Source organism: Heloderma suspectum, chromosome 8 (assembly GCF_057233095.1).
Source record: "Heloderma suspectum isolate Gila_16-S chromosome 8, 16-S_ref, whole genome shotgun sequence".
Lineage (NCBI taxonomy): Eukaryota > Metazoa > Chordata > Lepidosauria > Squamata > Helodermatidae > Heloderma > Heloderma suspectum.
This window is the reverse complement of record NC_139465.1, coordinates 15,063,981-15,078,841: the sequence shown is the minus strand read 5'-3', so window position 1 is coordinate 15,078,841 and position 14,861 is coordinate 15,063,981.

The following is a 14,861-nucleotide window of genomic DNA, read 5'->3' as shown; positions in this document are numbered from 1 at the left end:
TTTGCACAAATTCAGCAGTAATTTGTGCAAATACAGCTGTAATTTGCATAAATTGCTCAGAAATTTGTGCAAATTGCAGACACCTCCCCTCCCAATGCATAAAATTCCCAGAAAATCTGTGAAGTGGACCGACTTGCTGCAGATCGAGTTGGACACTGCAGTGGGAACTGATAAGAAGTCCTGGGGAGCTGAGCCTAGGAAATCTCATTGAACTCCATCCCTCAAATGGATTTCTCCAACATCCCTACCTCTGCCTCACTTGGTCTGCTGCTCAGGTACAAAGTGTTAATGGGCAACTTCAGGGGCCCTGTTGCTCTCCCTTCTTAGGCTTCTGTCTCTTTAAACCAGACTTGGACTAGACAGCCCTTCAAATACAGGACTGTTTTCCAACAGACCTTCAAATAGAGGAGATTTTCACCTCCAAGGATGTAGGGCTACAACCTTGGAGGTGAAACTTGGCTCTTCACCCCTCCCCAATCCTAGCCACTCCAGAAAGCTCTGCAGTGGCTGTAGGGTTTGGGCCCAGCACCTCTGCAGATGTGCCCCAAGAAGGCATGGGAACTGATTTTGAGTCAGGTGGGAAGTGGGAAGGCCTTGCTGAGGTGCCATAGTTGCAGAAAGAGTAGGCTGGTGAGAATAACAGCGGCACAGACGAGGAAGCCCAGCTGACAGCTAATCACTTGGAGGACAGCCAGGTTGGGCCCTCTGAACCAGTGAGAATGCAGGCTCCTAAAGAAGAGGAGGAGGGGGTAGGAATCAGACACCCAAGACTTAGATGTCCGATAAAGAGGGAGGAGCAACGCAGGGTCACGAGGTATTCCAAGAGACTTGCAGCCAGGGAAGTGACCTCATGGAAAGACCCACCTTGAGGGCAGGACTTGGTAGAACCCCCCAAGTTTGGAAGGGGAGCCTGTTGTAGCCAGTGGCAGTTGTGTAGCAACTCTCTTTCATGGTGCCTTAACCCAGGTGACTACCTGAAATCTACGCAATCCTGTATTATGCAAAGTCCCTTTGAAAAGCCTGTATGAGGAAACTGTCTCTAGCCTGAGGCAATGCCTGTTTGGTGTAGTTTGCCTAATACAAGTAATTGGGTGGAAATATGACTTGACAGCTTGACTTCAAAGGAAACCAGGGGTGGGTGTCTGACAGTGGTTCCTCTTCTGAGGTTAGTGTCATAAACTCAGACAAAGATGGGGAGAGGAAAAAGGGGGTGTGCTAGTGAGCAGGGAGGGAGGAGAGGCCAGGATCTGCTACATCCTTTGGCCTCTCCAGCCCCTGCCCCGCCCCCACCAGTGTGACTCCACCAGATGGACTCAAATGTCTGTGTAATGGGAAAAGGTGAAAGGGAGGACAGAGCGGTGGAAATTGCCTTTCTTGCTCCTCCCGCTCTGTCAGCAGCAGCCCGGCAGGGTATAGGAATCTTGGACACTTCTGAGATTGGAGGTTTCCAGCAACCTGATAGGGCTGTGCCCTTAATCAGTTAACATTTTTAATCTACTAACAAGTTACCCTGAGAGCAGACTTGAAAATGTTTAAAATGATTTCTAATACAAAAGTGTGGGTGGCAGGAGCCATTTTAGGAGAGGTATTCTCTCTTACACAGGAATACCTCTTCTAAGGCAATGGTGGCTGCTGCAATACATGTTTTTGTTTTTTAAACCCTAAGAATTATTTTATTCAAATTCAAATTCATGCAGATTTAATTGATTACAACTTATTCAATCAATAGACTAAGATATCTTTGAGTGACAATCCTAGAAATTTGCTTTCTAATTCAATTTTTCTGAACCCTAAAGCATCAAATTTCTGCATATAATATGTTGTCCTATTTAAATTTTGGCATGTTGCATTTATGGTGCGATTCCTTCAGTATTATTCATCTTCTGATTCAACTGCAGATCCCAGATTGTTTTGCTCAATAGCACAAGGAATCATGGGATTTATCACTTAAAGGCTGAATACGTATTTAGGTCATAATCCAGCACACAGAGAGCTATCAATGGGCTTAGCTGCAACTAACCTTGTGCTGAATCCCATGCAAGTTGCATTGTATCTTGGGTTCTGAAGTGTTATTCTCCCTTCATAAATATTTGATCATGTAAACAAAATCAGCACCAGGCAAGAGGCCATTCCAGAGATCAGGTGCCGCCACTGAGAAAGCACTTATGTTAAATGCTACTCACCTGAGAAAGTGGGGGGACCCCAAGAAATGCCTACTGAGTTCTGGCCTCTTGTACATGATGTGGCCAGTTCAGTCCATGTGTTTACCCATTCATCTGCTATCTATCTTGAAGATAACATGACTGCACAGGAACATCCGTAATCCCACTGTGCCTATTGAGTGCAAAATTGGGAGTTGCAATACCTGATGGTATTATGTTGCCTCTAGCTTGGCTCATTCTTCCATCATGATGACAACACCATCCACACTGACCATGGTACATCAGTATCTGATAATGCTGTATGGCTTGTGAAGAAGCATCTCATCAAAGATCTGGGGGGAGAAAATCCTGGCAGACCTACCCTATGTATAATTGCAATAATCATCTACCATGAGACCAATCAAGTCTCAAACCTTTGGGACTGTAGGGGTTTTTCTTTGTGAAGCTTTGCCAATTTTCTCATAAATCATCACCAATGGAGGCTTCACCTATGTTTAATAACTTCAGAATAACGGGGACTGTGCATCTCTTCCTGTGATAAATTTGTTCAATTGCCCAATTATTCTGATGGTTAGGAAATTCTTCCTCATGTTCAACCTAAATCAAGTCTTTCTGACTTCAAAGGGATCCTAAGGTGGATAAGAGCTAAGATGAAGGTGTAACAGCTTTATGGATTGCTCGCCTGGCAGCAAAATGATAGTAGAGAAGAAAAAGGTACACTTTCAAGGATGTCTTCTTGGGAACTTAAGAAGCTGAGTCACAGAAGAAAGATGTGGAGTCTAATGCAAAAGAACATTGGTTTCATTTCTTCTTTGCTTTTTATACCTAGATGTGAGACTTGTCTTGTGAATAGATAAAAATAAAACTGGGGAGGGTGCCTCTGTCCTGTCTAAAAAGCCAACAGCCCCTCTTGTATTTTATCTCTCTTCTGTCCCTAGATTTGTGGGGGAAAATGTAGGGACACACACACACACACACCCCAGAGTAATACAAGTTCTGTGGGAAAAAAACAAAATGCGGGGATGCTTTTTCCCCATTGGATTTTGGGAAAGGTAGGCTGGAAAGAAATACATCTAAGAAAAACACAGGAAAAACTACAATTCCACAGCTAGTATAATTATTTCTAATTTAGCAGGATGGAAATGTTAAGAAGTAAAGAAAATAATTTATAATTGTGTAAGGAGATCATAATGGTAGTGTCAGATACTATGCTCCCATTATGTAAAGACAGGTTTGACATAATATGAAACTGATCTCTGAGCTGCTTGTACTACTAGAATTGGATTTTCCTTTACAAAAGAACTAATAATGACACTATCACCTTGGTCCTTGAGTTTGGTAACTACTCTAGAATCATGTGATGTGTGGAAGTAAGTGATGGGAGATCTTTCTCCTGAGGACTGCTATGGCTTTCAGCATGGGCATGTTGTAGGTGGCTATATTCTTTGTGCTCATCTCCTTCATCTTCCCTTAATTTCTCAGCACTGTGAGTAGTGAGAACAAACCTGGTACATAAACACCAGGTTTAAAGGGAGGCAGGGGATGCCATTAAATCTTTCCTGTTTATGTATCTATATATGTATTTAAAATATTTATACACTGCTCTTCACCTCTGGTAACATGGATCATAAACACATTTTAAATTCCTGGGCAAACAAATAGGTTTTGATGTAGCACTGAAAGTAATATAGTATCAGCACCCAGTAATAGCTCCATGATACATTTCTGATGCTCTTATGGCAAATACTGAGCAAACCCTCCCACTCCCTAACTCAATCAATCATAGCAAGATACAATATCACACCAAAGTGTATTTGGAAAAGTGCAAACATACCCAACAAACATATCCAAAGGTTCCCCATCCCTGTTTTTTGCAGATTAGCATCAGCTCTCCAAGGATTCAGGGAATAAAACTGTCAAGATCATACTGCCCCTATACAGAACTATGGTGTGACCACACTTAGAATACTGTGTACAGTTCTGGTTACTGCACCTAAAATGATATTGTAGGGTTGGAAAAAGTGCAGACAAGGGCAATTAAAATGATCAAGGGGCTGGAGCAACTCCCCCATGAGGAAAGGTTACAACAGCTGGGATTGTTTAGCTTGGAAAAAAGGTAAGTAAGGGGAGACGTGGTAGAGGTGTATATAATTATGTATGGTGTGAAGAAAGTGGATAGGGAGACATTTTTCTCCCTCTCATAATGCTAGAACCTGGGGTCATCCCATGAAGCTGATTGGTGGGAGTACATAGTACTTGCACAGTACATAGTTAAACTATGGAATTCATTTCCACAAGATATAGCAATGGCCATCAATTTGGAAGGCTTTAAAAGGAGATTAGACAAATTCATAGAGGAAAAGGCTATCAATGGCTACTAGTCCTGATGGCTATATGCTACCTCCAGTATCAGAGGCAGGATGCCTATGTACACCAGTTGCTGGGGAACATGGACGGGAGGGTGCTATTGCACTCATGTCCTACTTGTGGGTTTCCCATGGGCAGCTGGTTGGCCACTGTGTGAACAGAATGCTGGACTAGATGGGCCCTTGGTCTGATCCAGCATGGATTTTCTTATGTTCTTGAGAGTTCTTCCTGGAAAGGACTGGCACTGAACCTGTGCCCCTTTTCATCCAGGGCATGTGCTATAGCACTGAGCTTCAGGTCCTCTTTATATCAGGACAAAGTATTTGTCCATCTAGCTTAGTACTGTCTATCTTGACTTGCCATGGCTCTTCATTCTGAGGTAGAGAAGAATGTTCCCCATCACCTGCTATCCAATCTTTCTTTAATAGGAGATGCTGAGGTTTGAACCTGGGACCCGCTGCGTGCCAAGGATGTGCTCTAGCCCTAACCCTGAACTACAACCCCTCCCCAGGGGGCCCAAGTAGCAAATGCCCTGATTTGAAATTGACATCCCTTCCCAAATTTTTTATTTCATTGAATGGGGGGGGGGCGTTCTGCAGAGCTGGAACATAAGAATTTAAGAAGAGCCATGTTGGATTGGAACAAGTGTCCATCTAGTGCAGGATTCTGTTTAGCCATCAGGACTAGGGGCAATTGATAGCCTTCTTCTCCATGAATTTGTCCCAAACCCTTTTAAAGCCATCCAAACTGGTGGCATCACTACATGTTGTGGTAATGAATTCCATAGTTTAATGTGTGAAGAGGTACTTCCTCTTATCTGTCCTGAATCTTCCACCAATCAGCTTCATTGGATGACCCCTAGTTCTAGTGTTATGAAAAGTGTCTCCCTATCCACTTTCTCATTCTTCTTGGTAGTTGAATTCAAAGCTCATGCCTAAGTTTCCTCCTCCTTTCCCCCTTCCTTTTTTTGTCTACAGCAGGAGGACATCCTACATGCATGTCAAGCTTGCTTCAATTTATTCCTCTAAAATGCATCTGCTGGCCTAATTAGTTACTTTTTTTTTTAATCCTCCAAATTATCGCTAAAGGGGCGGGGGGAGGGCAAAGCCATAGCTTCTTTGCTTATGTAATAGGTTTCCAAATATTTGCTGGGAAATATAACTATTGAATAACCAAGTCTTTGGAATGTCAGGTTCCTGACAGGCAGAAGGTGGAGAGTTAGTATTGTCTGACAAGGATATTCGCAGGAAGCAACATCAAAAAGTAAGACAGAAGCAAAGAAAAAAAGGGGGGGGTTGGGTGGAAAAAAAACCCTTTTCAGAGACTTTGAAAGCAGGAAACCTTCATCCCCTAGGAGCTTGCTCTGGAAGAGTTTTTTTTTCTCTTTTTCTTTTTTAGCTGTCCAAGTAAGGGATTTGCTGTGATTTCTTTCTGCTCTGTAAGCTTCTAAGATGAAAATGCCAATTTTGGTTAAAAGGTTATTAGCAAATGCCCCTCATTAAATGGTTAAGAATTAATGGCTTGATTTGTGGCTGCTCCTCAAATTGCAGTCCGTTAGTGCCAACAGCAACAACAATTGGGTCTAGGGTTTCCACTGCGGCTTCCGCTCTGTGGCAAAAGCATCAGGCGTGCTCAACAGAATGCAGCTGTGCAGAACTGGGAAGGAAGCTGGCCCGGGGAAGACTTCTCTCACTCTTAGGCCAATGCTTCAGGCATGTGCTCTGCAAAGGGAGGTGGTGCTTCAAGCTTCCATTTGATGCAACAACTGGGTGGCATTGATCACAAAGGCAAGACAAGAAATGAAGCAAATTGTACGGGGAGTGGCATTGACCAGCGCAGGCCTGAGTAACTTATGACCCACTAAAGCAAGGCTGCACAACCTGCCCTCCCTAAGGCCTTTACTGCAGCCCCCCAAAGGTGCCCTGTCCCCGCAAATTTCTCACCGCTTATACTCTCCACGCACCCCTCCAAGAGATGCTCATACAGATTGCTCTTTTCCCACTGCTGCTACCAGCGAGGAAAGAGCAGTCTGTATCAGGATTGCTAAAGGAGTGGGTGGAGAGAAGACTCTTCATGTTCCCGCAGAGATCCTCATGCAGACCACTGGGGTGCATGTATGTGCATGCATGCATTCATATGTGTGTGCATATGCACATATGTATGTGTGCAACCCCCAACCCCCAAGTCAACATCACAGACACCCTTGGAGTCAAAAAGGTTGTGCACCCCTGCATCAAACCAAGCATAGCCCACTAGGGATACCTTATGGCTTTCCAGGTGTTTCATAGCCCCTATGAAAGTCCCAGGCAGGGTAACGAAACAGGGATGCTATGAAATCCATGTGAAGCACCAGTCAAGGCTGGTGGACTGCACTCTTAAGAATAGCCAAGGCTAAAGATCCCTGAAGTCCACTATTCCGTTTCCCATAGTGGCCAAGCAGATACTTCCATACATCCTGCAAGCAGAGCATGTAGGCAGCAGCCCCACTCTCCTTTGTCTCCCCAGCAAATGGTGTTCATATACTGCTGCTGAATCTGGAGTGTCATGCCTTCCCCTGATGCTGCATTCTCCGAGGAAGAGTCTGATTAAGAGACAGAAGAATCTGATTTAGGGCCTAGTCAGGGTTTCAATTTTCAGAGTGCTGGGAGTTCATCTCTGCCTGCTTTCACAGTAGATCACACTTGGGGGGAGGCAGCTGCTCCCTCTCAAATACAGCAAGAGCTACCCCGGGAGAAAGTGCCCAAGTCACCCGAACATTCCTTGACAAGAGGCCAGGAGGCAGACTCCCGCGAGACGTTGGCCAGCCTCTTGCAGCAGCCCTGCACCCTGAACACAAGGTGGGAGCAGCAGCTGGGCAGGCAAGAGCGAGCAGCCAGCTAGGGTAGACGGCTGGCTGCACAAGTGAGGGAGTGGCTGGCTGATGTCAGGGTGGAAACTGAGCCCATAGAGCCCCAGAGCAGTTCTGATTCTGAGGAGGAACAGCAATCCCTGGGAGAGGAGCTCGCTCATCTCTCACAGGCACAGCAGCTGGCAGAGATTCCTCCTGCCAGCATTCCTGGGAGAGATAGTGACCCTGGCAGTGAGAGAGTGCTGGAGGGGGGCTTGCTGGACGCTCGGCGCAGATGCAGGGAGCAACAACAGATGGAGGGCACGGAAAGGAGGCGTAGTGCTCGTTTGGTGCACAAACAACGGTCACGTCCCAAGGACCCAAGGGAAAGAGGGAGGATCTCTCCCTAGCCTATAAGTTCAGGGTCTTCCCATGGTTCCCCTTCAAACGGGGACCAACTGCCTTACCTGGAGTTTAGGCTACTCTGCTATCTTTCCCCAGTGCTGTTCCTTGCTTAGTCACTAGTGATTAGTATCTGAAAGAGTCATAAAGGAATAAAGCCTTGGAAAGAATCCGTGTCGTCTGTGTCCTGAGTTGGCTATTGGAAGGGACTACAAGAGGCAGCTAGGGCGCTCCTGACAGCTGGCTGGCCGAGAGGGTAGGGTGGGCAGCTGCAGCTGAGGCCACCCACAGTATAAAGAAATGGCAGGCCCTCCTGGCAGGGACGGGGAAGGACAGTGGTGGAATTCACCACACTTCCAGCTCTACCACCTGATACAACACATCAGCCTGGCTAATGGTAGGGCTGGCTCTGCCACCCCCATGTCAAAAGCTGGTGCACAGACAAAAGACGTTTGTGGGTAGAATGTTGCTGATCCTGGACACTCCTTTCCTTGGACTACAGCTGAACCCTGAACTATTGCATGACTTGAATCCCGTGCCTTGGGACCCTTCTTGGATTATACTGCTGGACTTTAAGACGCTGTTTCTGGATCCTGTTTAGATTGTCTGAGTTTATTCGAACTTGGCTTCATGAAGGACTCTGATCCATGGACTCTGGTGTGGTCCTGTGTTTGACTCCTGCTGTAATAAAGGATTTCACTATTTCTATAACATGTCTTTGGTTGCTGATGTTGTGAGGGTGCCGGGCCTGACATGGAAGATCCATGTAGCCGTTATGAATAATAGTCCTTTCTCTAAAGCCTTTTAAAGGCGTCTAAGTTAGTAGCTATTGCTACATCATATACCAGTGAATTCTGTACTTAATTATGCAGAGCTGCATCCAACATTACACTAGCAGAAAAAGTACAAGAAGTGTTGTTCTTCCACTAGTGCTTGCACAACTGTTAGGAGAATTAATACAACTAGCACAAGTAACACCTAGCGGACTGAAGTCTTAATGAGTTGTGCAAGGGCCCGGCACAACAGTGTGTGCAACAAGTTGTGCAACGGCTTGCGCAATGGTTTGTGAAACTGCTTCTAAAACAACTAGCACAACTTCTGGAACAGCTTGTGGAACAGCTTGTGAAATGGCTTGTACAACACCTTGAGCAAAATTTTGCATAAAGCCTTGTTGAAAAGGTTGTGCTATGGTTTGTGAAACCGTTTGTGAAAGGATTTGTGCAATGGGTTGTGTGGAATGGTTTGTAGAATAGTTTCTGCAAGTGTTTCTGCAGGTGAAATCACAGTAGTGGATTTGACACTTGCACAAAGATGAAAACAGGGTTTCCGTAAGTGGTAAAAGCTCTCCACTAGTAGAATTACACCGTTGCTTACAACCCACAGCATGTGAAGAAATACTTCCTTTTGTTTGTCCTGAATCTCCCTCTAATCAGCTTCATGGGATGACCCCAGGTTCTAGTATTATGAGAGAGGGAGAAAAACTTCTTTCTATCCACTTTCTCCACATCATGGATCATTTTATCCAACTCTATCAGGTTATCAAACTCTGAACTTTTTTCCTATAGACTTTCTTTGTAGGGAAGTTGCTCCAGTCCCTTGATCATTTTGGTTGCGCTTTTCCAGTTCTGTGATGCAGATATGTTCAATTTGGTGAGTGAGAAGTTGTGCAGGGCTTGTGTGTTTCTGTGTGTGTAAGTGTCATCGTGCCATGTGGAAAGTGCTGCAGTATATTCAAATAATCAACTTCTCCAGGCACAGGAACTCCCCGCCCTTCCAGACCCACTATTCACATGGCACCTCATTTGTCCCAAGTTCTGTCTTCCATCCCCTTTAGCTTCAGCAGAGTATTTCCCAGGTAGTGAGTATGCATATTCTACTCAGAAGTTTTAATGCCCAAACTCCTTTGAACCAATATTCACTGATTTGCAATCTCAGTGATGTTAAAGGCTTGCAATTTGCAAGCCTTTAACATCACAGCTTTGAATTTTAGCTGTTCCACAGATATGTCCATGCAAGTGTTTTGCAGCCAGTAATTTGCTTTGCATGAAATGTTCTCCTATTTTGTGTTTCAGGACCAAAGCAGTGCTTTGGGGGGATGTGGGGACTACATGTAGAAATATGTCTGGAGAAAAACCTTAATTGTGAGAATGTTTACCTCCCCCCCCCCCAGTTCTGTTTGCTATCATCCAATCTGCTGTTACTTTGACACCATTTACCACCAACCCTTAATTAGTGCGTCTTCTTCTTCCTAGATTCATCACATGGACAATTGTAACCAATCAGGGATCACATGGTGGTGGGGATGATGTACTGACACTACATAGCTGGTAAGATTTGCTGACATGCTGACATTACTGAGGACAAATGAAGTCCATTCAGAGTGAGAGTTTTGCTTCCTGAATTGGCAGGCACTTTCAAAACTATCATTGCGCTTTTTAATGTTGTTAAAAACACTCACAAAAACATTTCAGGTGAGAGTTCAGGACTTTGGGGAATGTTTAACTTTTGATGTAATTTTGCATCCCTTCCTTTCCCTGCACGACCTGTTCCACTGAATATATAAATTGCCTGCAATATGGTCAACAAATTGGCTGTCAATACCCTGAAAGGAACGCTTATAATGTCCAATATATTTGTGGATGAAAGGCATTTTTGGGAGATCAAAGAAAGAAAGGGTTGCTCTCTAAAGTGCAAAAGCAGCCTCGAGGAAGGTTGGCTGTGTATTGTGCATCTACTGGATGGTATAATACATGCTGGATGCTGAAAGTCAGCCTGTGATAGGAGCTGATTTTGCATAGTCGAAAAGGACGTTAACTGTAAACCATGAAATCCCAAGATGAAATCTCATTCCAGGCATGGACTCACTAGGTCAGCCATCCCCAAGTTGGTACCCTCCACATGTTTTGGACTTCAGCTCCCATGAACCCCAGCAAGCATGGGCAATATTCAGGAATGCTGCGAGTTGTTGTTCAAAACATCTGGAGAGCACCGTGTTTGGGAAGGCTGCAATAAGGGTGCAGTTCTATGGACTGTGCCCTTGCTTCTAGGAAACCCCTGAGCTTGGAGGCTTCTGAGATTCCTACAGCCTGCTGGGCTGAAGTTGGCAGGGTGGAAGGAGAAGCAGAAGTGATCCTTGCCTCCCTGTCCTCCAATCTCCTGTATTTTTGCTAGACAGGCTTTTCAGCCCATCTAGCAAGGGCACTTTGAAGGGGAGGGAAAGAGGCTGGCACAGGCTCAGGATAAATCATATCCTGGCCTCTTTGGTCTCCTCCCATCCTCACCCACCAGAACGCCCTCTTTCCCCCCTCTCTGAGGTTGATTTTCCAACCTTGAAGAGACAGACAGTGCAGTTCCTCCTGGGTTGAAGGCACTGCTGCTGAATGCCAGGTTGGTGAACGGGAAAACAATAGCCATCCAGAACTTGATCCTGGATGAGCATGCTGACTTGGCCTGGATCACAGACACCTGGTTGGGTGAGACTGGGGGAGTAAATCTTCCCAGCATTCCCCTCCTGGATTCTCTGTGTTGCAGCAGGCAAGACCTGTGTGTGAGTGTGTGTGTGTGTATGTGTGTGTGTGTGGAACCACAGTGGTCTATTCTACAACTGTGGAGTCACCGTTGCAACTCTATCTCCTTGTCCAGGTGCCCATCCTACAGTCTTCCAATTTCAAGTGTATGTATCTGAAGGTGGTTGTTTCAGATAGAATAGGGATTCTAGAATAATCTCCCTTCCTGAGATAGCTGGGGTAGTCTTGGGGGTGGTGCTGGAGTCTCCTTGGCTTGTTGTGCTGGGGGACATACATGCTGAGGCCGCCTTGTTGGGAATGGCTTAGGGTGCCATGGCCTCCATGGACACCATGAGTCTGTCCCAGGTGCTTGACCAAAGGAATTTCAAAGGAATTTCAAAGGAAATTTCAAATTTCAAAGGAAGCTGGCAATGCAGTCCCATATATATCTGCTCAGAATCACATACCACTGAAGATACTGGGCTTTCCTACACAAGGCTGTTAATGTACTGTATCTACTTTCAGTTTTGTCACAGAACTGAGATCCAAGCACTACACAAAGAGTGTTTCTTTTCTGCTTTTCCACTATATCACCTGTAGGTAGCACTGTGGTATAGCGGATTAGCACAACTACACAAGCAAACAAGCATATGCTTTCAGTTTTACAAATAATACCACCTTTTCCCCTCCTCTAAAAAAATACTCACTGAAAGTGCTCAGAAAGTGCACAGAAGCAAAACTGGAGGATCATGTCATTGCCTAAAGAACCCATAAATAACAGTGAGTAGGGAATGAGAAGCGCATGATAAATGCATTGTGTAGAAAAGCCCCCCAGTCATCAGAAGAGCAGTATTCTTCATTATATGTTGGCAGTATGAGGGGTTAGGAACATCCAGACCTTCCTGCAGGGCATGTCTATTCATCTCAGAAATGTTGTGCAACATCACACTGGCAGTGACTATGGAATCAATATACTCCTCTGCAATGGGTAGCCTAGGCTAAATCTACACACACCAGTTATACCGTTATCATACCGTTATCATAACTATTGGTACACATGACAACAATGGGCACCAATAGTTGTGATAACGGTATGATAATGGTAGATTCAGCCCTAGTGGTGAGGCACTGCCACCTTGCCTTGAGACTCTCAAAGGCCCACTCCATAACCTTTTAGTTGCGATTGGAAGTCTGGTTTTAGACTGCTTTCCTCCTGTCAAGGTGACCATCACATAGTTTAAGGAACCACCTCCATATTAAAAATGAAAAATGAAAAATAAATATGAAAAATGAAATAAATAAATAAATAAAATATTAGATAGGCACCATTTCCAAAAATTGAAAGGCCTGGCGTGCTATGGTCCATAGGGTCACGAAGAGTCGGACACAACTGAACGACTGAACAACAACAATTTGCAAAAATTAGTGATGGAATCTGCACACCCTGGATGGTGACAGAAGGTTTCCAGGAACAAACACACCTGCATCTATGCCCTTCCACAGTGCTGAATTTCAAAAGACAAAGGCATTGTGGTTTTCCCCGCTCCACCCTATTTCAATGTCAATAAATCTGCCATATCTGTTGCCCCTTAAAGATGGATAGAATAGAAATTCTTGCAGTTTACATTGTTATCTGCCAAATCAGTGCCAAAATAGGAATATGTCAACTATCCATAACACCAAAGCAACGAGGGAACCCCATTGTTCGAAATCCACCCACGATCTGTGAGGTAAACAGAGAAAGCAGCAGGGTACTTGTTGAAGATTCATTTTCTGTGAATCAGTCAAACATCCATACTAAGCCACCTTTCTCCTTCCTCCCAAATAAGGCATTTAGTTATTGCCCACATGCTTCCATGCCCCGTTCGAAGCTCCAAACACAAGCACCTATCTGCCAAAAATATTCACAAATTGTCAAGCACATGGTCGCTTTCATCTCGTTCCTGATTCCCAGTTCGATTTGTGCAAATTTCCTCAGTAGATGTAATCAGTCTGTGGAGGAAATTTGCACAAATTAGGACATTTGTGCAAATTTGGGTTGGTTTGTGTAAATTTGGGGAGATTTGCGCAAATCTCCCATTCAATCACTGCTTAATTTGCATAAGTTTCTTGTTTGCACAGAGCAAGCAGCGATCGCAAACACAAACAGGAATTGGGCATGAGACGAGCGGCGAGACTCCTGGCAATCTTGAACACTGCTCATTCGCCCATCCCTATTTGCAACACAGGTATAAATACCTGGAAGTACAATTGCAGAGGCACTGGAGATTCATAGGGCTGCATGGCATGGCACTAATGGCAGCCAACGAGGCAGCAGAAGTGAGAACGAAAACATTCTGAGTTTCTAAATTGCACACTTTCTGCAGGGGAGAAAAAAGTATGGACAGCGACAGCTGCACACTTGTCTAGAGAGTGAAAAATATGCATTGGGAGGCACCTGGTGAGGAAAGGGACTAGAGGGGAGGGACTGGCAACATCCTATCATGGATGGAACATAGCAGCATATAGCCGGGGTGGGGGGTGGGAGGGCAAATCAACTATAGTGTGGACAAGCCATCCTACTTGTAGATAACAATACAAATGCTATGACCGGGACACACCTTTCCTTGGAAGAGAGAGGAGGACCCCAGCCAGGAACAACTGCAAGGTGGAAGGAGAGGGAACCTGCTGCTTGCTGTGACCTCTGCTTCTGCCTCTGGGACTCCTGATCCACCACATCACTGTCAGTGCTGCCTCTTCGCAGGATTAAGGCCCTGACTCAGCAGCCTCTCCCAGGACTGCCACCCCCTCCCAGACCAATTGTGTTGTCTTCCTGTGCTGGGGGCATAAAACCTAGGCCCTTGCGGGGGCGGGATGGCCACTGAACGGGCTACGCCAAAGGGTTTCGCCCCTTTGGGGGAGCCACTTCAGGGGAACATGAGGGCAAAGGCCTGCCCCTTGTCAATGGAGGGGTGGGTGGGGGTGTTGGGAGGGATGTGCTTCAAAAAAAGAAGGGGAGATGAAGGGACAAGGGGAGCAGCCATCACAACTATACAGGGCAGAGGGAGATATGGTGGGGGGAGACAGTCGCATGTTCAGGGGAGAGGGGACCATAACAGGGTCCTGGTTGTCCCCAAGCGGTCCCCCAATACAAATAACCTGGATAACCTTGGCAACAGTCCCCCTGGCTTGAAAATGCTGTTGGTGAATGCCAGGTCGGTGAATGGTAAGACAGCTGCCATCCAGGACTTGATTCTGGATGAGCATGCCGACCTGGCATGTATTACAGAGACCTGGTTGGATGAAACTTGGGTATTAATCTATCTCAGCTTTGTCCCCCGGGTTTTCTGTAGTACAGCAGGCTAGATCTGGGGGTGTGTGTGTGGAGTTGCAGTGGTCTATCATGATACTGTCCCCCATACCAGGTGCCCTGGTCCACAGTCTACTGGGTTTGAGTGTGTTTACTTAAAAGTGGGTGCTAGGGACAGAATAGGGATTCTGTTGGTGTACCACCCACCCTACTGCCCAACTATCTCCCTTCCTGAGCTAGCTGGGTGATCTCAGTAGCGGTGATGGAGTCCCCTCGGCTTGTTCTGCTGGGAGACTTCAACATTCATG